This window comes from Coregonus clupeaformis, chromosome 19 (genome assembly GCF_020615455.1).
Source record: "Coregonus clupeaformis isolate EN_2021a chromosome 19, ASM2061545v1, whole genome shotgun sequence".
NCBI lineage: Eukaryota > Metazoa > Chordata > Actinopteri > Salmoniformes > Salmonidae > Coregonus > Coregonus clupeaformis.
Window position 1 is genome coordinate 7,385,254 of NC_059210.1, and position 23,913 is coordinate 7,409,166.

Below are 23,913 nucleotides of genomic sequence, written 5' to 3' on the forward strand. Positions count from 1 at the left end.
TTCTGTTGTTAAGAGGAGCCAGGAGCAGCCGACTGGTCAACATTCTGTTGTTAAGAGGAGCCAGGAGCAGCCGACTGGTCAACATTCTGTTGTTAAGAGGAGCCAGGAGCAGCCGACTGGTCAACATTCTGTTGTTAAGAGGAGCCAGGAGCAGCCGACTGGTCAACATTCTGTTGTTAAGAGGAGCCAGGAGCAGCCGACTGGTCAACATTCTGTTGTTAAGAGGAGCCAGGAGCAGCCGACTGGTCAACATTCTGTTGTTAAGAGGAGCCAGGAGCAGCCGACTGGTCAACATTCTGTTGTTAAGAGGAGCCAGGAGCAGCCGACTGGTCAACATTCTGTTGTTAAGAGGAGCCAGGAGCATCCGACTGGTCAACATTCTGTTGTTAAGAGGAGCCAGGAGCATCCGACTGGTCAACATTCTGTTGTTAAGAGGAGCCAGGAGCATCCGACTGGTCAACATTCTGTTGTTAAGAGGAGCCAGGAGCGGCCGACTGGTCAACATTCTGTTGTTAAGAGGAGCCAGGAGCGGCCGACTGGTCAACATTCTGTTGTTAAGAGGAGCCAGGAGCAGCCGACTGGTCAACATTCTGTTGTTAAGAGGAGCCAGGAGCAGCCGACTGGTCAACATTCTGTTGTTAAGAGGAGCCAGGAGCAGCCGACTGGTCAACATTCTGTTGTTAAGAGGAGCCAGGAGCAGCCGACTGGTCAACATTCTGTTGTTAAGAGGAGCCAGGAGCAGCCGACTGGTCAACATTCTGTTGTTAAGAGGAGCCAGGTGCAGCCGACTGGTCAACATTCTGTTGTTAAGAGGAGCCAGGAGCAGCCGACTGGTCAACATTCTGTTGTTAAGAGGAGCCAGGAGCAGCCGACTGGTCAACATTCTGTTGTTAAGAGGAGCCAGGAGCAGCCGACTGGTCAACATTCTGTTGTTAAGAGGAGCCAGGAGCGGCCGACTGGTCAACATTCTGTTGTTAAGAGGAGCCAGGAGCGGCCGACTGGTCAACATTCTGTTGTTAAGAGGAGCCAGGAGCGGCCGACTGGTCAACATTCTGTTGTTAAGAGGAGCCAGGAGCGGCCGACTGGTCAACATTCTGTTGTTAAGAGGAGCCAGGAGCGGCCGACTGGTCAACATTCTGTTGTTAAGAGGAGCCAGGAGCAGCCGACTGGTCAACATTCTGTTGTTAAGAGGAGCCAGGAGCAGCCGACTGGTCAACATTCTGTTGTTAAGAGGAGCCAGGAGCAGCCGACTGGTCAACATTCTGTTGTTAAGAGGAGCCAGGAGCGGCCGACTGGTCAACATTCTGTTGTTAAGAGGAGCCAGGAGCGGCCGACTGGTCAACATTCTGTTGTTAAGAGGAGCCGGGAGCGGCCGACTGGTCAACATTCTGTTGTTAAGAGGAGCCAGGAGCGGCCGACTGGTCAACATTCTGTTGTTAAGAGGAGCCAGGAGAAGCCGACTGGTCAACATTCTGTTGTGAAGGTGTCTGTCTGTCTGCTGGTGTCTGTCTGCCGGTGTCTGTCTGTCTGCTGGTGTCTGTCTGCCGGTGTCTGTCTGTCTGCCGGTGTCTGTCTGTCTGCTGGTGTCTGTCTGCTGGTGTCTGTCTGCCGGTGTCTGTCTGTCTGCTGGTGTCTGTCTGCTGGTGTCTGTCTGCATGGGTCTGTCTGCAGGGGTCTGTCTGCCGGTGTCTGTCTGTCTGCTGGTGTCTGTCTGCAGGGGTTTGTCTGCCGGTGTCTGTCTGTCTGCAGGGGTCTGTCTGCTGGTGTCTGTCTGTCTGCTGGTGTCTGTCTGCTGGTGTCTGTCTGTCTGCATGTGTCTGTCTGCTGGTGTCTGTCTGAGGGGTGTGTCTGTCTGAAAGGAAGGAGACTGAGGATGGGTGTTGTGTTTTAAACTACTGGAGATCAGTGATCACTGTGCTACTGCTGAGTCTCAGTAGAGGAAGACAGGTCTGTGGCCCATTTAGCTTAGCAATGACGACCAGAATATTGTAAAACCCATTCACTTACAAATGGTATTCATGCCATCTTAACTGTCTGTATAATATATCCTTTACTACAGCACTACTGTAGTTATCTAGCTGGTTGGATAGTCAGCTAGATAGGTTGGAACTGCATAGCTAGCTAGCAATACAGACTGTCAGTCTCTCTTTCTGGGGACTGTCAGTCTCTCTTACTGGGGAGAGTCAGTCTCTTTCTGGGGACTGTCAGTCTCTCTTTCTGGGGAGTGTCAGTCTCTTTCTGGGAATGTCAGTCTCTCTTTCTGGGGACTGTCAGTCTCTCTTTCTGGGGAGTGTCTGTCTCTCTTTCTGGGGACTGTCAGTCTCTCTTTCTGGGGACTGTCAGTCTCTCTTTCTGGGGAGTGTCTGTCTCTCTTTCTGGGGACTGTCAGTCTCTCTTTCTGGGGACTGTCAGTCTCTCTTTCTGGGGATTGTCTGTCTCTCTTTCTGGGGACTGGCAGTCTCTCTTTTTGGGGAGTGTCAGTCTCTCTCTCTGGGGACTGTCAGTCTCTCTTTCTGGGGAGTCAGTCTCTCTTTCTGGGGACTGTCAGTCTCTCTTTCTAAGGACTCTCAGTCTCTTTTTCTGTGACTGTCAGTCTGTCTTTCCAGGGAGTGTGAGTCTCTTGTTCCAGGGAGTGTCAGTGTGTCTTTCTGGGGAGTGTGAGTGTGAGTGTGTCTGTAGTCTGCACAGCGTGGTTGTCTCTTGTTCCATGGGGTGTGAGTGTGTCTGTAGTCTGATTCAGAGGGTAATCCCTTTCCCTTCTCTTGTCTCTTCTAAAGCCCAGTAAACAACAACAACAACAACAACAACACATAAACATTGTAGCTCAACGTGATCTGCCTCTGCTAACAGGTGATTGACAGGTCTCTGTCTTCACACATTAATGGTGGCTGTTATTATAGAACATTAACCAATATATATTCAGCGTTTCTCTCTTCAAACAGAGCGCTGTTTAGTGAGCCGCACCACAGTGTATTCAGGAGAGTTGAAACATCTCTTTAGAACAAGGCAGAGAGAGTCACTGCAGAACTACATCCCCCCGAGCTGTTTTTTACTAAACTAAATAAACTAAAATAACTCAAGTTTGTTTTAAATTTGAAAGTGTTCATAAGTGAAAATAAACAGTAGGTGTAAACTGTGTGCAGCTGAATTCTGTCTGCATACCAATGAACATTCCCAACTCTGTTTCTGGGCCTTTTGGATTTGACTTTCTATTTGTGACAAGGTCCACAATTATTCAACAGTCAGTCTCAGTTGACTCTGGTTCCATTGTGCTCTGGTCTGTCTTACAGCTGATTGGACAGATCAGTTAAAGGTCTCTATGTTCATGTGTCGATGATGAAGAACATTGAAATGAAAGCATTGATAGAAACATGGTGACCAGACTTGGGTTGAGGCAGGGGGTCTGGGGCTGAGGCTGGGGGCTGGGGCTGAGGCAGGGGGTTTTGGGCTGAGGCAGGGGGTTTGGGGCTGAGGCTGGGGGCTGGGGCTGAGGCAAGGGGCTGGGACTGAGGCTGGGGGCTGGGGCTGAGGCAAGGGGCTGGGACTGAGGCTGGGGGCTGGGGCTGAGGCAGGGGGTTTTGGGCTGAGGCAGGGGGTCTGAGGCAGGAGATCTGGGGCTGAGGCAGGGGTCTGGGGCTGAGGTAGGGGGCTGGGGCTGAGGTAGGGGGCTGAGGTAAGGGGCTGGGGCTGAGGCAGGAGGTCTGGGGCAGGGGGTCTGGGGCTGAGGCAGGGGTCTGGGGCTGAGGCAGGGGGTCTGAGGCAGGGGATCTAGGGCTGAGGCAGGGGATCTGGGGCTGAGGCAGGGGATAGGGGGCTGAGGCAGGGGATCTGGGGCTGAGGCAGGGGTCTAGGGCTGAGGTAGGGGGTCTGGGGCTGAGGCAGGGGATCTGGGGCTGAGGCAGGGGGCTGAGGCAAGGGGCTGGGGCTGAGGTAGAGGGTCTGGTGTGGAGGCAGGGGGTCTGGGGCTGAGGCAGAAACACGGTGACCACAACACTGTATAGCATTAGAACACTGCATGGCATTAGAACACTGCATGGCATTAGAACACTGCATAGCATTAGAACACTGCATGGTATTAGAACACTGCATGGCATTAGAACACTGCATGGTATTAGAACACTGCATGGCATTAGAACACTGCATAGCATTAGAACACTGCATGGTATTAGAACACTGCATGGTATTAGAACACTGCATGGCATTAGAACACTGCATGGTATTAGAACACTGCATGGTATTAGAACACTGCATAGCATTAGAACACTGCATGGCATTAGAACACTGCATGGCATTAGAACACTGCATAGCATTAGAACACTGCATAGCATTAGAACACTGCATGGCATTAGAACACTGCATGGTATTAGAACACTGCATAGCATTAGAACACTGCATAGCATTAGAACACTGCATAGCATTAGAACACTGCATGGTATTAGAACACTGCATAGCATTAGAACACTGCATGGTATTAGAACACTGCATGGCATTAGAACACTGCATAGCATTAGAACACTGCATAGCATTAGAACACTGCATAGCATTAGAACACTGCATGGTATTAGAACACTGCATAGCATTAGAACATTGCATGGTATTAGAACACTGCATAGCATTAGAACACTGCATGGCATTAGAACACTGCATGGCATTAGAACACTGCATGGTATTAGAACACTGCATAGCATTAGAACACTGCATGGTATTAGAACACTGCATAGCATTATAACACTGCATAGCATTAGAACACTGCATAGCATTAGAACACTGCATGGTATTAGAACACTGCATAGCATTAGAACACTGCATGGCATTAGAACACTGCATGGCATTAGAACATTGCATAGCATTAGAACACTGCATGGCATTAGAACACTGCATGGCATTAGAACACTGCATAGCATTAGAACACTGCATAGCATTAGAACACTGCATGGCATTAGAACACTGCATGGCATTAGAACACTGCATAGCATTAGAACACTGCATGGCATTAGAACACTGCATGGTATTAGAACACTGCATAGCATTAGAACACTGCATGGCATTAGAACACTGCATGGCATTAGAACACTGCAGGTGGCGGTAGTTGTAATTGTCCAACATTCCTGGAAGATACACAGACGAGATGTGGGACTCCAGAAGCTGTACCTGTGTTTTGCATACTATATGTTCAGCTTACAGGGGAGGGAGGGTCCTTAATAATTATCCATGAGGGTGAGCTGCCAGTGACTACAGTACTGTGTTACAGTCCCTCCTACAGTTGGGGCTAAGAGAGGGGGTCTGGAGCTGAGGTATGAGGTCTGGAGCTGAGGTAGGAGGTTTGGGGCTGAGGTAGGAGGTATGGGGCTGTGTGTCTGAACTGGGGCTGAGGTATGAGGTTTGGGGCTGAGGTAGGAGGTCTGGGGCTGAGGTAGGAGGTTTGGGGCTGAGGTAGGAGGTATGGGGCTGTGTGTCTGAACTGGGGCTGAGGTATGAGGTTTGGGGCTGAGGTAGGAGGTATGGGCTGAGGTATGAGGTTTGGGGCTGAGGTATGAGGTCTGGGGCTGAGGCAGGAGGTCTGGGGCTGTGTGTGAAGAGGTCTGGGGCTGAGGCAAGAGGTCTAGGGTGGACTGACGCTAACCCTAACCCTAACCCTAAGTCAAGGGCTATTCGGAACTCCTGACGTGTAAAACGACTAACCAAAATCTAAAACTGACACTTACCCTAACCGAAACCAAACCCTTAACCCTAACCCTAACCTTAACCAAACCCTTAACCCTTACCCAACCTTAACCAAACCCTTAACCCTAACCCTAACCTTAACCAAACCCTTAACCCTAACCTAACCTAACCAAACCCTAACCCTAACCTTAACCAAACCCTTAACCCTAACCTTAACCAAACCCTTAACCCTTAACCCTAACCTTAACCTTAACCTTAACCTTAACCCTTAACCCTAACCTTAACCAACCCTTAACCCTAACCAAACCCTTAACCCTAACCCTAACCTTAACCAAACCCTTAACCCAAACTTAAAAATTAACCCTAATCCAATTTAATTAAACCCAACCTTAAAAAAACCTTAACCCTAACTTAATAACCCTTAAAACAAACCCCTTAACCCTAATAATCTAATTAAATTTTAATTCTCTAACCTAACTAAATCTTAACACTTTAATCCCCAAAACAAACTAACCAACAAAACAAAAAACTTACTCTAATCAAAAATAATCTTAGAAACCCTTTAACCCCAACCAAACTCTTTAACCCCAACCATCAACCTAACACCAAAATTAACCAACATAACAAACCTACACTTAACCAACTAACTATAAACCAAATCCTTAACCTTAACCCTAACCAAACATTAACCCTAACAACTAAAATAATCCTAATCCCTAACAACCCAACCAAACACAAAATAACTAATCTAAACAATAACCAATAACCAAAACAAACAAACCCAACAACCAAAAACTTAAGCTAACTTAATCTAATTCAAACCATGAGTGTCGGGAGGGCCTCTGGTCACATGCCTTGACACTTACAGTGATGAGCAGCTGCAGAACAGTTAACAAAAAAATACTCAACCAAACCGTGAGCAAGAGACACAAGATAATGTCTTGATCCTTTCAAATAAAACTATCTGAACCAAAAGTAAATGTGTAAGTAACACCAGAGTTGTAGTCGTGTAGTAGTTATGTAGTAGTTATGTAGTAGTCGTGTAGTAGTCATGTAGTAGTTATGTAGTAGTTATGTAGTAGTCATGTAATAGAAATGTAGAAGGAGTTGTCCATTCACCAACATGTAGTAGTCATGTAGTAATAATAATAATATGCCATTTAGCAGACGCTTTTATCCAAAGCGACTTACAGTCATGCGTGCATACATTTTTGTGTATGGGTGGTCCCTGGGATCGAACCCACTACCTTGTCGTTACAAGCGCCGTGCTCTACCAGCTGAGCTACAGAGGACCACATAGTAGTTATATAGCAATGATGTATTATTCATGTAGAAGGAGTTGTCCATCCACGTAGTAGTAATGTAGTATTCTTGTAGTAGTGATGTAGTAGGAGTTGTCCATCCACCACGTAGTAGTAATTTACATTTACATTTTAGTCATTTAGCAGACGCTCTTATCCAGAGCGACTTACAGTTAAGTGAGTGCATACATTTTCATACTACCCCCCCCGTGGGAATCGAACCCACAACCCTGGCGTTGCAAACGCCATGCTCTACCAACTGAGCTACATTCCCTCCCCTACCCTGGACGATGCTGGCTAATTGTGCGCCGCCCCATGGGTCTCCCGGTCGCGGCCGGCTACGACAGAGTCTGGATTCGAACCAGGATCTCTAGTGGCACAGCTAGCACTGCGATGCAGTGCCTTAGACCACTGCGCCACTCGGGAGACGACGTAATATAGTAGTGATGTAGTAGTGATGTAGTAGTCATGTAGTAGTCATGTAGTAGTGATGTAGTAGTGATGTAGTAGTCATGTAGTAGTTATGTAGTAGTCATGTAGTAGTGATGTAGTAGTCATGTAGTATTGATGTAGTAGTCATGTAGTAGTCATGTAGTAGTGATGTAGTAGTCATGTAGTAGTTATGTAGTAGTCATGTAGTAGTGATGTAGTAGTCATGTAGTAGTCATGTAGTAGTCATGTAGTAGTCATGTAGTAGTCATGTAGTAGTGATGTAGTAGTCATGTAGTACTGATGTAGTAGTCATGTAGTAGTCATGTAGTAGTGAAGTAGTAGTGATGTAGTAGTCATGTAGTAGTTATGTAGTAGTCATGTAGTAGTGATGTAGTAGTCATGTAGTAGTCATGTAGTAGTGATGTAGTAGTCATGTAGTAGTTATGTAGTAGTCATGTAGTAGTGATGTAGTAGTCATGTAGTATTGATGTAGTAGTCATGTAGTAGTCATGTAGTAGTGATGTAGTAGTCATGTAGTAGTTATGTAGTAGTCATGTAGTAGTGATGTAGTAGTCATGTAGTAGTCATGTAGTAGTCATGTAGTAGTCATGTAGTAGTCATGTAGTAGTGATGTAGTAGTCATGTAGTACTGATGTAGTAGTCATGTAGTAGTCATGTAGTAGTGAAGTAGTAGTGATGTAGTAGTCATGTAGTAGTTATGTAGTAGTCATGTAGTAGTGATGTAGTAGTCATGTAGTAGTCATGTAGTAGTGATGTAGTAGTCATGTAGTAGTTATGTAGTAGTCATGTAGTAGTGATGTAGTAGTCATGTAGTAGTGATGTAGTAGTGATGTAGTAGTCATGTAGTAGTCATGTAGTAGTCATGTAGTAGTTATGTAGTAGTCATGTAGTAGTGATGTAGTAGTCATGTAGTAGTGATGTAGTAGTCATGTAGTAGTCATGTAGTAGTCATGTAGTAGTCATGTAGTAGTTATGTAGTAGTCATGTAGTAGTGATGTAGTAGTCATGTAGTAGTGATGTAGTAGTCATGTAGTAGTCATGTAGTAGTTATGTAGTAGTCATGTAGTAGTTATGTAGTAGTCATGTAGTAGTCATGTAGTAGTCATGTAGTAGTCATGTAGTAGTCATGTAGTAGTGAAGTAGTAGTGATTAAGTAGTCATGTAGTAGTTATGTAGTAGTCATGTAGTAGTGATGTAGTAGGAGTTGTATTATTATTATTGAGCTGTTGTGTGCAAACTACACATATAGACTATTAACCATGTGAAATTTGATCTTGAATTTGTTCTTCTTTACCCCTGGCGTTGGTGGTAGAAGGTAAGCCAGCAGGAGTGAACACGTCACTATCCCAGCCTGAGGAAACAGGGATATAAGAAGGAAATGGGAAAGTACCAAGTCAAAGATAGTCAGAGAGTCAGAGACAGGGAAAGAGTTGAATATTTAGTGCTTCAGTTTGGAATGGCCTGTACATGCTGGATTTACTTCTTCAGCCAGGACTACCCTCTTAACTACCTGTCCCTCTCTTCTTCAGTAAGGACTATCCTTATTAGGCTTGGTGGGGGACTCAGGTGCAGAGACGGACACACGGACAACAGAGGGTGAATTAGGATGTCGTTTATTCAGCGTGAATTGGCAGAGAGAAACAGTTCAGGGTGGAATAGCTTCAGACCGGGGTAGGAGCTGAGTGGGGGGGAGAGCCAGTAGTCCGGAGAGCTGGATGACGAGGATATCAAACAACAGATGAGCAGGTTGCGGCGTGGGAATGGCAGGTAGGCAGGCAGCAGGAACAGACGGGATCACAGGTAGTGTAGGAACGAACTGGCGCTGGAGAGGTGTCCAGCCCGGGTAGATAACTGCTGGTTGATTGATGACAATGAGCCGCAGCTGGAAGTAACGGAGCATGAGAGAGAATGGCCACGCCCCTGACCTAGATCCTCTGACTGGGCTGCACAGCAGGGGGAGACAGACACAGACAACACACACACACAGGGGAAAAAGGAAAGGGAAACAAGCGGGAACCGGACCAACAGTGCCGAACCGTAACAGTACCCCCCTCAACGGGCGCCACCCGGCGACCCACCCGGCTTGTCAGGGTGGTCCCTATGGAAGTCAGCCACCAGCTGCGGATCCAGTATAAATCGTCGGGGGAATCCAGGACCTCTCCTCGGGACCGTATCCCTCCCAGTCCACCAGGTACCTGAAGCCCTCTACCACGCCTCCGGACGTCCAGCAGTCTCCGCACCGTGTAGGCTGGATGGTCAGTCACGCGGTGGCGGAGGGGGATCCACAGGCGGACACAAAGGGCTGGAGGAGACCAGCTTCAGCTGGGACACGTGAAATGTAGGATGGACTCTCATGGCCTGGGAAGCTTCAACCGAACAGCCGAAGGGTTGATGATGGAGTCGATCTCGAAAGGACCCAAATACCGGGGCGACAGCTTACGGGAGTCAGTGCGCAGGGGGATGTTGCTGGAGGAGAGCCAGACTCGCTGACCAGGCTGGAACTGGGGGAGCGACTACCCTGTGCCTGTCCGCCACCCTCTTGTTACGCTCTGCTGTCCGTAGAAGGGCCTCACGGGTGTCCACCCACACCTTGCGGCAGCGACAAAGGTTATCCTGAACTGACGGGACGGCTAACTCCTTTTCTTGAGACGGGAACAATGGCTGGTTGGTACCCCAAAGCCGCCTCAAAGGTGAGAGGCCGGTGGCAGATGAGGTGAGGGAATTGTGGGCATATTCGACCCACGGGAGATGTTTGGCCCAGGTGGACGGGGTTCTGGGATGTCACACAGCGTAGAGCAGCCTCCAGGTCCTGATTGGTCCTCTCAGTCTGGCCATTGGACTGGGGATGGAAACCTGATGAGAGACTGACAGAGGCACCCAGAGCCGAACAAAACTCCTTCCATACCCGGAAATGAACTGTGGACCTCTATCGGACACTATGTCCACAGGTATTCCATGGGGACGGAATACATGTAGGACAAAGAGGTCGGCTGTCTCACTGGCAGACGGTAATTTTGGTAATGCAACAAAATGGGCAGATTTAGAGAATCTGTCCACGATGGTGAGTATGGTGTCATTACCCTCAGACATAGGAAGTCCAGTGACGAAGTCCAAGGCCACGTGAGACCAAGGACGACTCGGGACTGGGAGAGGCCGCAGCAGGCCCGAAGGAGCCCTGTGGGAAGCCTTATTTTGGGCACAGATGGAACAGGCCGCCACGTACTCCCGGACGTCAGCCTCGGCGGATGGCCACCAAAAGTGCCTCTTAAGTAGCGACAGTGTACGGTTCATACCAGGGTGGCAGGAGAATCGTGAGGTGTGGATCCAGTTGAGCACTTGCGGCCGCACGGCTGCGGGAACATAGAGAAGGTCGGGGGGCCATCGGGCGGTCCAGGTTCCAACTCTTGTGCCGATCGGACGAGGGACTCGATTTCCCAGTGAACAGCCGCCACCAAACAGGAAGCGGGCAGAACAGGTTCAGGATTGCTGAAGTCTTCATTGTCTGTAAACTGGCGAGAGAGAGCATCAGGCTTGACATTACGTGTGCCAGGACGATATGTTAAAATAAACTTGAACCTGCTGAAGAACAGAGCCCATCTGGCCTGACGGGAGTTCAGCCTCTTGGATGACTGGATGTAAGCCAGGTTCTTGTGGTCTGTCCAGACTATGAAGGGTTGCTCTGCTCCGTCTAGCCAGTGCCTCCACTCCTCCAACGCCAACTTGACAGCAAGCAACTCCCGGTTACCCACGTCGTAGTTCTTCTCAGCAGGGGTCAATCTCCTGGAGAAAAAGGCCACAGGATGGAGCTTCTGGTCCGTGGGGAACGTTGTGACAGGACTGCCCCCACCCCGAATCAGAGGCGTCCACTTCCACAATAAACTGCAAACTAGTGTCTGGATGAATAAGAACAGGTGAGGTGGTGAACAGTTCCTTCAATGTACTCACAGCTGACTCGGCCTCAGGCGTCCACAGGAATGGCACCTTAGGGGAGGTGAGCTTGGTCAGGGGGCAACCACTCGGCTGAAACCCCTGATGAAGCGGCGGTAGAAGTTGGCGAAGCCCAGGAAGCGTTGCTAGCTGCTTCCGAGGCGTGGGTGTGGGCCACTCCACAACCGCTCTGATCTTGTCAGGGTCTGGTGACACTTGTCCCCGCTCGATAATAAAGCCCAAAAAGGGGACGGACTGCCGGTGGAACTCACATTTTTCTGCTTTCACATACAGTTTATTTTCCATGAGGCGTTGGAGAACCAGACGGACGTAGGGAGACGTGGTTCATCCTGTGACTTAGAGAATATTAGAATGTCATCCAAATAGACAAACACAAAACGGTGTAGAAAATCCCTCAACACACGTTAACCATGGCCTGAAACACTGCTGGGGCGTTAGTGAGACCGAATGGCATGACTAGGTATTCAAAGTGTCCGAGAGGGGTATTGAACCCAGTCTTCCATTCGTCTCCCGGCCTGATCCTAACGAGGTGGTAAGCGTTACGTAGGTCGAGTTTGGTAAACACGGTGGCACCATGAAGGGGGTTCAAATGCTGAGTTGATGAGAGGCAGGGGTACGTATTTCTGACTGTGATGTTATTAAGTCCTCTGTAGTCAATGCGGGGCGTAATGTTTTGTCCTTCTTCTCTACAAAAAGAACCCAGCACCAACAGCGGAAGATGAGGGACGAATGATGCCAGAGGCTAGGGAGTCGCCTATGTAGGTTTCCATAGCTTCTCTCTCAGGACGGGACAGATTGAAAAGCCGACTGACGGCAAAGGGGCTCCAGGCAGTAACTCAATAGCGCAATCGTATGGCCTATGAGGTGGTAATGAAAGTGCCTTGGACTTACTGAATACCTCGCCAGGTCCAGGTACTCCTCAGGGACTGAAGAGAGGTCTGGGGTTTTGACAGGGGAAGCAGGGGGAACCTACCGAGGGCGGAATAGCCGACCCAAGGCAAACAGAATGGCAGTGAGTGCTCCAACTGTGTATTTTGTGGTTTTGCCAGTCAATATGGGGGGTTGTGAATGCTAAGCCAAGGGAAACCGAGGATAAGGGGGGAGGCCGAGGAGGAGACTACTTTAAACTGGATGGTTTCTTTGTGATTGCCGGACAGCATGAGAGAAACGGGGACAGTTTGATGGGTGATGTTGGCAAACTGATGGCCGTCAATAGCGGTTACTGTTATAGGCTTAGGCAGGGGCTTAACAGGGATCTCAGCCTGAGTGACCAGGTTAACGTCAAGGAAACTATCCTCAGCACCAGAGTCGATGAGAGCAGCTAGTGGGAGAGATAGATTCCTGAACTGGACTGTAGCTGGGATAACTAGACGGGGTGCTGTGGGCATTGAGTCAGGTGTAGCACTCGCAAGTATGCCCACTTTTACCTGCGAGCTTGGTCTTTTGGGCGAACCGGACAGTTAACCAGGAAATGAGTGCGGTCCCCACAGTACATGCACTCACCAGCCCGCATGCGCCGTTCCTTTTCGGCGGGGACAGACGAGCACGGCCCAGCTGCATGGGCTCGTCTAGTTCCGTGGAGGGATCCGCTGCGGTGTGTGGGCGGTGTCCGAGTGGTGGTGTAGCTCGGGCTGCAGAAAGCGAGGGGGCCCCGCCTGCGGTGTGGACCTGACCGCCTCTCCTGTCTCCTCTCCCGTAGCCTGTTGTCTATTCGTGTAGCAAGGGAAACGAGAACATGAAGGTTAGCAGGCTCATCACGAACAGCTAGTTCATTCTTAATCGTGTCACTTAGACCGTTAACAAACGCTCCCTGAAGAGCTTCGTCATTCCACTTGGAATCGGCTGCCAAGGTCCAAAAATCAATGGCGTATTCAGCCACGCTACCCGTGCCCTGTCGTAGCTTCAATAGTCTCTTTGTGGCGGTCCCGGCATGGTCCGGGTGATCAAACACAACTTTCAATTGAGAGGAAAAATCGTCAAACGACAGGCTGGCAATCTGCTGAGTAGAACAAGCCGCTTCTGCCCAAATCAAAGCTTTGCCCCTCATTAACCCCAGTGCGTAATGTACCTTTGAGGATTCCGTGGAGAAAGACAGGGGCTTCTGTTGGAACACCAAGCGGCACTGAAGCAGGAAACCACGGCATTTGTTCAGGTCCCCAGTGAAAGGTTCGGGTGAGGTTGTAGGGGGTTCCCGAAGGGCAGGAGCGGAAGCCGAGCCTGGAGCCACTGTAGGAGGAACAGGCGGAGGAGAAGCAGAGGGAGGAAGGGTAGTGAGTGTTACCAGGTTAGCTACCTGAGAGGTGAGATGAGATACTTGATCCAACAACTGCTGGTTGTTATCCACAAGAGTCCGGATGAGTTGGTCGTGTTGTCCCAATAACATTCCCTGTGAATGGAGGGCGCGTTGTACGCCATCACCCGTTGTTTCATGTGGCATCTCTGCTGAGTCCATGTTTGGCCAGTTCGTTCTATTAGGCTTGGTGGGGGACTCCAGGTGCAGAGACGGACACACGGACAACAGAGGGGTGAATTAGGGATGTCGTTTATTCAGCGTGAATTGGCAGAGAGAAACAGTTCAGGGTGGAATAGCTTCAGACCGGGGTAGGAGCTGAGTGGGGGGAGAGCCAGTAGTCCGGAGAGCTGGATGACGAGGATATCAAACAACAGATGAGCAGGTTGCGGCGTGGGAATGGCAGGTAGGCAGGCAGCAGGAACAGACGGGATCACAGGTAGTGTAGGAACGAACTGGCGCTGGAGAGGTGTCCAGCCCGGGTAGATAACTGCTGGTTGATTGATGACAATGAGCCGCAGCTGGAAGTAACGGAGCATGAGAGAGAATGGCCACGCCCCTGACCTAGATCCTCTGACTGGGCTGCACAGCAGGGGGAGACAGACACAGACAACACACACACACAGGGGAAAAAGGAAAAGGGAAACAAGCGGGAACCGGACCAACAGTGCCGAACCGTAACAATCCTCTTCACTACCTGTCCCTCTCTTCTTCAGCCAGGACTACCCTCTTCACTACCTGTCCCTCTCTTCTTCAGTAAGGACTACCCTCTTCACTACCTGTCCCTCTCTTCTTCATTAAGGACTACCCTCTTCACTACCTGTCCCTCTCTTCTTCAGCCAGGACTACCCTCTTCACTACCTGTCCCTGTCTTCTTCAGCCAGGACTACCCTCTTCACTACCTGTCCCTCTCTTCTTCAGCCAGGACTACCCTCTTCACTACCTGTCCCTCTCTTCTTCAGTAAGGACTACCCTCTTCACTACCTGTCCCTCTCTTCTTCAGCCAGGACTATCCTCTTCATTACCTGTCCATCTCTTCTTCAGCCAGGACTACCTTCTTCACTACCTGTCCCTATCTTCTTCAGCCAGGACTATCCTCTTCATTACCTGTCCATCTCTTCTTCAGCCAGGACTACCTTCTTCACTACCTGTCCCTGTCTTCTTCAGCCAGGACTACCCTCTTCACTACCTGTCCCTCTCTTCTTCTTCCAGGACTATCCTCTTCAATACCTGTCCTTCTCTTCTTCAGCCAGGACTACCCTCTTAACTACCTGTCCCTCTCTTCTTCAGCCAGGACTACTCTCTTCACTACCTGTCCCTGTCTTCTTCAGCCAGGACTACCCTCTTCACTACCTGTCCCTCTCTTCTTCAGCCAGGACTACCCTCTTCACTACCTGTCCCTCTCTTCTTCAGTAAGGACTACCCTCTTCACTACCTGTCCCTCTCTTCTTCAGCCAGGACTATCCTCTTCATTACCTGTCCATCTCTTCTTCAGCCAGGACTACCTTCTTCACTACCTGTCCCTATCTTCTTCAGCCAGGACTATCCTCTTCATTACCTGTCCATCTCTTCTTCAGCCAGGACTACCTTCTTCACTACCTGTCCCTATCTTCTTCAGCCAGGACTATCCTCTTCATTACCTGTCCATCTCTTCTTCAGCCAGGACTACCCTCTTCACTACCTGTCCCTATCTTCTTCAGCCAGGACTATCCTCTTCACTACCTGTCCTTCTCTTCTTCAGCCAGGACTACCCTCTTAACTACCTGTCCCTCTCTTCTTCAGCCAGGACTACTCTCTTCACTACCTGTCCCTCTCTTCTTCAGCCAGAACTACCCTCTTCACTACCTGTCCCTCTCTTCTTCAGCCAGGACTACCCTGTTCACTACCTGTCCCTATTCTTCAGTAAGGAATATCCTCTTCAATACCTGTCCCTCTCTTCTTCAGCCAGGACTACCCTCTTCACTACCTGTCCCTATCTTCTTCAGTAAGGACTACCCTCTTCACTACCTGTCCCTCTCTTCTTCAGCCAGGACTACCCTCTTCACTACCTGTCCATCTCTTCTTCAGCCAGGACTACCCTCTTCACTACCTGTCCCTCTCTTCTTCAGCCAAGACTATCCTCTTCACTACCTGTCCCTCTTTTCTTCAGCCAGGACTATCCTCTTCAATACCTGTCCCTATTCTTCAGTAAGGACTATCCTATTCACTACCTGTCCCTCTCTTCTTCAGCCAGGACTACCCTCTTCACTACCTGTCCCTCTCTTCTTCAGCCAGGACTACCCTCTTCATTACCTGTCTCTGTCTTCTTCAGCCAGGACTATCCTCTTCACTACCTGTCCCTATCTTCTTCAGTAAGGACTACCCTCTTCACTGCCTGTCCCTCTCTTTTTCAGCCAGGACTACCCTCTTCACTACCTGTCCCTGTCTTCTTCAGCCAGGACTATCCTCTTCATTACCTGTCCCTCTCTTCTTCAGCCAGGACTATCCTCTTCACTACCTGTCCCTCTCTTCTTCAGTAAGGACTACCTTCTTCACTACCTGTCCATGTCTTCTTCAGCCAGGACTACCCTCTTCACTACCTGTCCCTCTCTTCTTCTTCCAGGACTACCCTCTTAACTACCTGTCCCTCTCTTCTTCAGCCAGGACTACTCTCTTAACTACCTGTCCCTCTCTTCTTCAGCCAGGACTACCCTCTTCACTACCTGTCCCTCTCTTCTTCAGCCAGGACTACCCTCTTCACTACCTGTCCCTCTCTTCTTCAGCCAGGACTATCCTCTTCATTACCTGTCCCTCTCTTCTTCAGCCAGGATGATCCTCTTCACTACATGTCCCTCTCTTCTTCAGTAAGGACTATCCTCTTCACTACCTGTCCCTGTCTTCTTCAGCCAGGACTACCCTCTTCACTACCTGTCCCTCTCTTCTTCTTCCAGGACTATCCTCTTCAATACCTGTCCTTCTCTTCTTCAGCCAGGACTACCCTCTTAACTACCTGTCCCTCTCTTCTTCAGCCAGGACTACTCTCTTCACTACCTGTCCCTCTCTTCTTCAGCCAGAACTACCCTCTTCACTACCTGTCCCTCTCTTCTTCAGCCAGGACTACCCTGTTCACTACCTGTCCCTATTCTTCAGTAAGGAATATCCTCTTCAATACCTGTCCCTCTCTTCTTCAGCCAGGACTACCCTCTTCACTACCTGTCCCTATCTTCTTCAGTAAGGACTACCCTCTTCACTACCTGTCCCTCTCTTCTTCAGCCAGGACTACCCTCTTCACTACCTGTCCATCTCTTCTTCAGCCAGGACTATCCTCTTCACTACCTGTCCCTCTCTTCTTCAGCCAGGACTACCCTCTTCACTACCTGTCCCTCTCTTCTTCAGCCAGGACTATCCTCTTCACTACCTGTCCCTCTTTTCTTCAGCCAGGACTATCCTCTTCAATACCTGTCTTTATTCTTCAGTAAGGACTATCCTATTCACTACCTGTCCCTCTCTTCTTCAGCCAGGACTACCCTCTTCACTACCTGTCCCTCTCTTCTTCAGCCAGGACTACCCTCTTCACTACCTGTCCCTGTCTTCTTCAGCCAGGACTATCCTCTTCACTACCTGTCCCTATCTTCTTCAGTAAGGACTACCCTCTTCACTGCCTGTCCCTCTCTTTTTCAGCCAGGACTACCCTCTTCACTACCTGTCCCTGTCTTCTTCAGCCAGGACTATCCTCTTCATTACCTGTCCCTCTCTTCTTCAGCCAGGACTATCCTCTTCACTACCTGTCCCTCTCTTCTTCAGTAAGGACTACCTTCTTCACTACCTGTCCCTGTCTTCTTCAGCCAGGACTACCCTCTTCACTACCTGTCCCTCTCTTCTTCTTCCAGGACTATCCTCTTCAATACCTGTCCCTCTCTTCTTCAGCCAGGACTACCCTCTTAACTACCTGTCCCTCTCTTCTTCAGCCAGGACTACTCTCTTAACTACCTGTCCCTCTCTTCTTCAGCCAGGACTACCCTCTTCACTACCTGTCCCTCTCTTCTTCAGCCAGGACTACCCTCTTCACTACCTGTCCCTATTCTTCAGTAAGGACTATCCTCTTCACTACCTGTCCCTCTCTTCTTCAGCCAGGACTACCCTCTTCACTACCTGTCCCTCTCTTCTTCAGTAAGGACTACCCTCTTCACTACCTGTCCCTCTCTTCTTCATTAAGGACTACCCTCTTCACTACCTGTCCCTCTCTTCTTCAGCCAGGACTACCCTTTTCACTACCTGTCCCTGTCTTCTTCAGCCAGGACTACCCTCTTCACTACCTGTCCCTCTCTTCTTCAGCCAGGACTACCCTCTTCACTACCTGTCCCTCTCTTCTTCAGCCAGGACTACCCTCTTAACTACCTGTCCCTCTCTTCTTCAGCCAGGACTATCCTCTTCATTACCTGTCCATGTCTTCTTCAGCCAGGACTACCTTCTTCACTACCTGTCCCTATCTTCTTCAGCCAGGACTATCCTCTTCATTACCTGTCCATCTCTTCTTCAGCCAGGACTACCTTCTTCACTACCTGTCCCTGTCTTCTTCAGCCAGGACTACCCTCTTCACTACCTGTCCCTCTCTTCTTCTTCCAGGACTATCCTCTTCAATACCTGTCCTTCTCTTCTTCAGCCAGGACTACCCTCTTAACTACCTGTCCCTCTCTTCTTCCCAGCCAGGACTACTCTCTTCACTACCTGTCCCTCTCTTCTTCAGCCAGAACTACCCTCTTCACTACCTGTCCCTCTCTTCTTCAGCCAGGACTACCCTGTTCACTACCTGTCCCTATTCTTCAGTAAGGAATATCCTCTTCAATACCTGTCCCTCTCTTCTTCAGCCAGGACTACCCTCTTCACTACCTGTCCCTATCTTCTTCAGTAAGGACTACCCTCTTCACTACCTGTCCCTCTCTTCTTCAGCCAGGACTACCCTCTTCACTACCTGTCCATCTCTTCTTCAGCCAGGACTACCCTCTTCACTACCTGTCCCTCTCTTCTTCAGCCAGGACTACCCTCTTCACTACCTGTCCCTCTCTTCTTCTTCCAGGACTATCCTCTTCAATACCTGTCCTTCTCTTCTTCAGCCAGGACTACCTCTTAACTACCTGTCCCTCTCTTCTTCAGCCAGGACTACTCTCTTCACTACCTGTCCCTCTCTTCTTCAGCCAGAACTACCCTCTTCACTACCTGTCCCTCTCTTCTTCAGCCAGGACTACCCTGTTCACTACCTGTCCCTATTCTTCAGTAAAGGAATATCCTCTTCAATACCTGTCCCTCTCTTCTTCAGCCAGGACTACCCTCTTCACTACCTGTCCCTATCTTCTTCAGTAAGGACTACCCTCTTCACTACCTGTCCCTCTCTTCTTCAGCCAGGACTACCCTCTTCACTACCTGTCCATCTCTTCTTCAGCCAGGACTATCCTCTTCACTACCTGTCCCTCTCTTCTTCAGCCAGGACTACCCTCTTCACTACCTGTCCCTCTCTTCTTCAGCCAGGACTATCCTCTTCACTACCTGTCCCTCTTTTCTTCAGCCAGGACTATCCTCTTCAATACCTGTCTTTATTCTTCAGTAAGGACTATCCTATTCACTACCTGTCCCTCTCTTCTTCAGCCAGGACTACCCTCTTCACTACCTGTCCCTCTCTTCTTCAGCCAGGACTACCCTCTTCACTACCTGTCCCTGTCTTCTTCAGCCAGGACTATCCTCTTCACTACCTGTCCCTATCTTCTTCAGTAAGGACTACCCTCTTCACTGCCTGTCCCTCTCTTTTTCAGCCAGGACTACCCTCTTCACTACCTGTCCCTGTCTTCTTCAGCCAGGACTATGCCTCTTCATTACCTGTCCCTCTCTTCTTCAGCTAGGACTATCCTCTTCACTACCTGTCCCTCTCTTCTTCAGTAAGGACTACCTTCTTCACTACCTGTCCCCTGTCTTCTTCAGCCAGGACTACCCTCTTCACTACCTGTCCCTCTCTTCTTCTTCCAGGACTATCCTCTTCAATACCTGTCCCTCTCTTCTTCAGCCAGGACTACCCTCTTAACTACCTGTCCCTCTCTTCTTCAGCCAGGACTACTCTCTTAACTACCTGTCCCTCTCTTCTTCAGCCAGGACTACCCTCTTCACTACCTGTCCTCTCTTCTTCAGCCAGGACTACCCTCTTAACTACCTGTCCCTCTCTTCTTCAGTAAGGACTATCCTCTTCACTACCTGTCCCTCTCTTCTTCAGCCAGGACTACCCTCTTCACTACCTGTCCCTCTCTTCTTCAGTAAGGACTACCCTCTTCACTACCTGTCCCTCTCTTCTTCAGCCAGGACTACCCTCTTCACTACCTGTCCCTGTCTTCTTCAGCCAGGACTACCCTCTTCACTACCTGTCCCTCTCTTCTTCAGCCAGGACTACCCTCTTCACTACCTGTCCCTCTCTTCTTCAGTAAGGACTACCCTCTTCACTACCTGTCCCTCTCTTCTTCAGCCAGGACTATCCTCTTCATTACCTGTCCATGTCTTCTTCAGCCAGGACTACCTTCTTCACTACCTGTCCCTATCTTCTTCAGCCAGGACTATCCTCTTCATTACCTGTCCATCTCTTCTTCAGCCAGGACTACCTTCTTCACTACCTGTCCCTGTCTTCTTCAGCCAGGACTACCCTCTTCACTACCTGTCCCTCTCTTCTTCTTCCAGGACTATCCTCTTCAATACCTGTCCTTCTCTTCTTCAGCCAGGACTACCCTCTTAACTACCTGTCCCTCTCTTCTTCAGCCAGGACTACTCTCTTCACTACCTGTCCCTCTCTTCTTCAGCCAGAACTACCCTCTTCACTACCTGTCCCTCTCTTCTTCAGCCAGGACTACCCTGTTCACTACCTGTCCCTATTCTTCAGTAAGGAATATCCTCTTCAATACCTGTCCCTCTCTTCTTCAGCCAGGACTACCCTCTTCACTACCTGTCCCTATCTTCTTCAGTAAGGACTACCCTCTTCACTACCTGTCCCTCTCTTCTTCAGCCAGGACTACCCTCTTCACTACCTGTCCCTCTCTTCTTCAGCCAGGACTATCCTCTTCACTACCTGTCCCTCTTTTCTTCAGCCAGGACTATCCTCTTCAATACCTGTCCCTATTCTTCAGTAAGGACTATCCTATTCACTACCTGTCCCTCTCTTCTTCAGCCAGGACTACCCTCTTCACTACCTGTCCCTCTCTTCTTCAGCCAGGACTACCCTCTTCATTACCTGTCTCTGTCTTCTTCAGCCAGGACTATCCTCTTCACTACCTGTCCCTATCTTCTTCAGTAAGGACTACCCTCTTCACTGCCTGTCCCTCTCTTTTTCAGCCAGGACTACCCTCTTCACTACCTGTCCTGTCCTTCTTCAGCCAGGACTATCCTCTTCATTACCTGTCCCTCTCTTCTTCAGCCAGGACTATCCTCTTCACTACCTGTCCCTCTCTTCTTCAGTAAGGACTACCTTCTTCACTACCTGTCCATGTCTTCTTCAGCCAGGACTACCCTCTTCACTACCTGTCCCTCTCTTCTTCTTCCAGGACTATCCTCTTCAATACCTGTCCCTCTCTTCTTCAGCCAGGACTACCCTCTTAACTACCTGTCCCTCTCTTCTTCAGCCAGGACTACTCTCTTAACTACCTGTCCCTCTCTTCTTCAGCCAGGACTACCCTCTTCACTACCTGTCCCTCTCTTCTTCAGCCAGGACTACCCTCTTCACTACCTGTCCCTATTCTTCAGTAAGGAATATCCTCTTCAATACTTGTCCCTCTCTTCTTCAGCCAGGACTACCCTCTTCACTACCTGTCCCTATCTTCTTCAGTAAGGACTACCCTCTTCACTACCTGTCCCTCTCTTCTTCAGCCAGGACTACCCTCTTCACTACCTGTCCCTCTCTTCTTCAGCCAGGACTACCCTCTTCACTACCTGTCCCTCTCTTCTTCAGCCAGGACTACCCTCTTCACTACCTGTCCCTCTCTTCTTCAGCCAGGACTACCCTCTTCACTACCTGTCCCTCTCTTCTTCAATAAGGACTACCCACTTCACTACCTGTCCCACTCTTCTTCAGTAAGGACTACCCTCTTCACTACCTGTCCCTCTCTTCTTCAGCCAGGACTACCCTCTTCACTACCTGTCCCTCTCTTCTTCAGCCAGGACTATCCTCTTCACCTGTCCCTCTTTTTCTCAGCCAGGACTATCCTCTTTTTCACTACCTGTCCCTATTCTTCAGTAAGGACTATCCTCTTCACTACCTGTCCCTCTCTTCTTCAGCCAGGACTACCTCTCTTCACTACCTGTCCCTCTCTTCTTCAATAAGGACTCACCACTTCACTACCTGTCCTCTTCTCAGTAAGGACTACCCTCTTCACTACCTGTCCCTCTCTTCTTCAGCCAGGACTGACCTCTTCACTACCTGTCCCTGTCTTCTTCAGCCAGGACTACCCTCTTCGCTACCTGTCCCTATCTTCTTCAGTAAGGACTACCCTCTTCACTACCTGTCCCTCTCTTCTTCAGCCAGGACTACCCTCTTCACTACCTGTCCCTCTCTTCTTCATTAAGGACTACCCTCTTCACTACCTGTCCCTCTCTTCTTCATTAAGGACTACCCTCTTCATTACCTGTCCCTCTCTTCTTCAGCCAGGACTACCCTCTTCACTACCTGTCCCTCTCTTCTTCAGCCAGGACTACCCTCTTCACTACCTGTCCCTCTCTTCTTCAGCCAGGACTACCCTCTTCACTACCTGTCCCTCTCTTCTTCAGCCAGGACTATCCTCTTCATTACCTGTCCCTCTCTTCTTCTCCCCTCAGGACTATCCTCTTCACTACCTGTCCCTGTCTTCTTCAGCCAGGACTACCTCTTCACTACCTGTCCTCTCTTCTTCAGCCAGGACTACTCTTCACTACCTGTCCCTCTCTTCTTCAGCCAGGACTACCCTCTTCACTACCTGTCCCTATTCTTCAGTAAGGAATATCCTCTTCAATACCTGTCCCTATTCTTCAGTAAGGAATATCCTCTTCAATACCTGTCCCTCTCTTCTTCAGCCAGGACTACCCTCTTCACTACCTGTCCCTATCTTCTTCAGTAAGGACTACCCTCTTCACTACCTGTCCCTCTCTTCTTCAGCCAGGACTACCCTCTTCTACCTGTCCATCTCTTCTTCAGCCAGGACTATCCTCTTCACCACCTGTCCCTCTCTTCTTCAGCCAGGACTACCCTCTTCATTACCTGTCCTCTCTTCTTCAGCCAGGACTATCCTCTTCACTATCTGTCCCTCTTTTCTTCAGCCAGGACTATCCTCTTCCAATACCTGTCTTTATTCTTCAGTAAGGACTATCCTATTCACTACCTGTCCCTCTCTTCTTCAGCCAGGACTACCCTCTTCACTACCTGTCCCTCTCTTCTTCAGCCAGGACTACCCTCTTCACTACCTGTCCCTGTCTTCTTCAGCCAGGACTATCCTCTTCACTACCTGTCCCTATCTTCTTCAGTAAGGACTACCCTCTTCACTGCCTGTCCCTCTCTTTTTCAGCCAGGACTACCCTCTTCACTACCTGTCCCTGTCTTCTTCAGCCAGGACTATCCTCTTCATTACCTGTCCCTCTCTTCTTCAGCCAGGACTATCCTCTTCACTACCTGTCCCTCTCTTCTTCAGTAAGGACTACCTTCTTCACTACCTGTCCCTGTCTTCTTCAGCCAGGACTACCCTCTTCACACCTGTCCCTCTCTTCTTCTTCCAGGACTATCCTCTTCAATACCTGTCCCTCTCTTCTTCAGCCAGGACTACCCTCTTAACTACCTGTCCCTCTCTTCTTCAGCCAGGACTACTCTCTTAACTACCTGTCCCTCTCTTCTTCAGCCAGGACTACCCTCTTCACTACCTGTCCCTCTCTTCTTCAGCCAGGACTACCTCTTCACTACCTTGTCCCTCTATTCTTCAGTAAGGAATATCCTCTTCAATACTTGTCCCTCTCTTCTTCAGCCAGGACTACCCTCTTCACTACCTGTCCTCTCTTCTTCAGTAAGGACTACCCTCTTCACTACCTGTCCTCTCTTCTTCAGCCAGGACTACCCCTCTTCACTACCTGTCCCTCTCTTCTTCAGCCAGGACTACCCTCTTCACTACCTGTCCCTCTCTTCTTCAGCCAGGACTACCCTCTTCACTACCTGTCCCTCTCTTCTTCAGTAAGGACTACCCTCTTCACTACCTGTCCCCTCTTCTTCAGTAAGGTACTACCCCTCTTCACTAC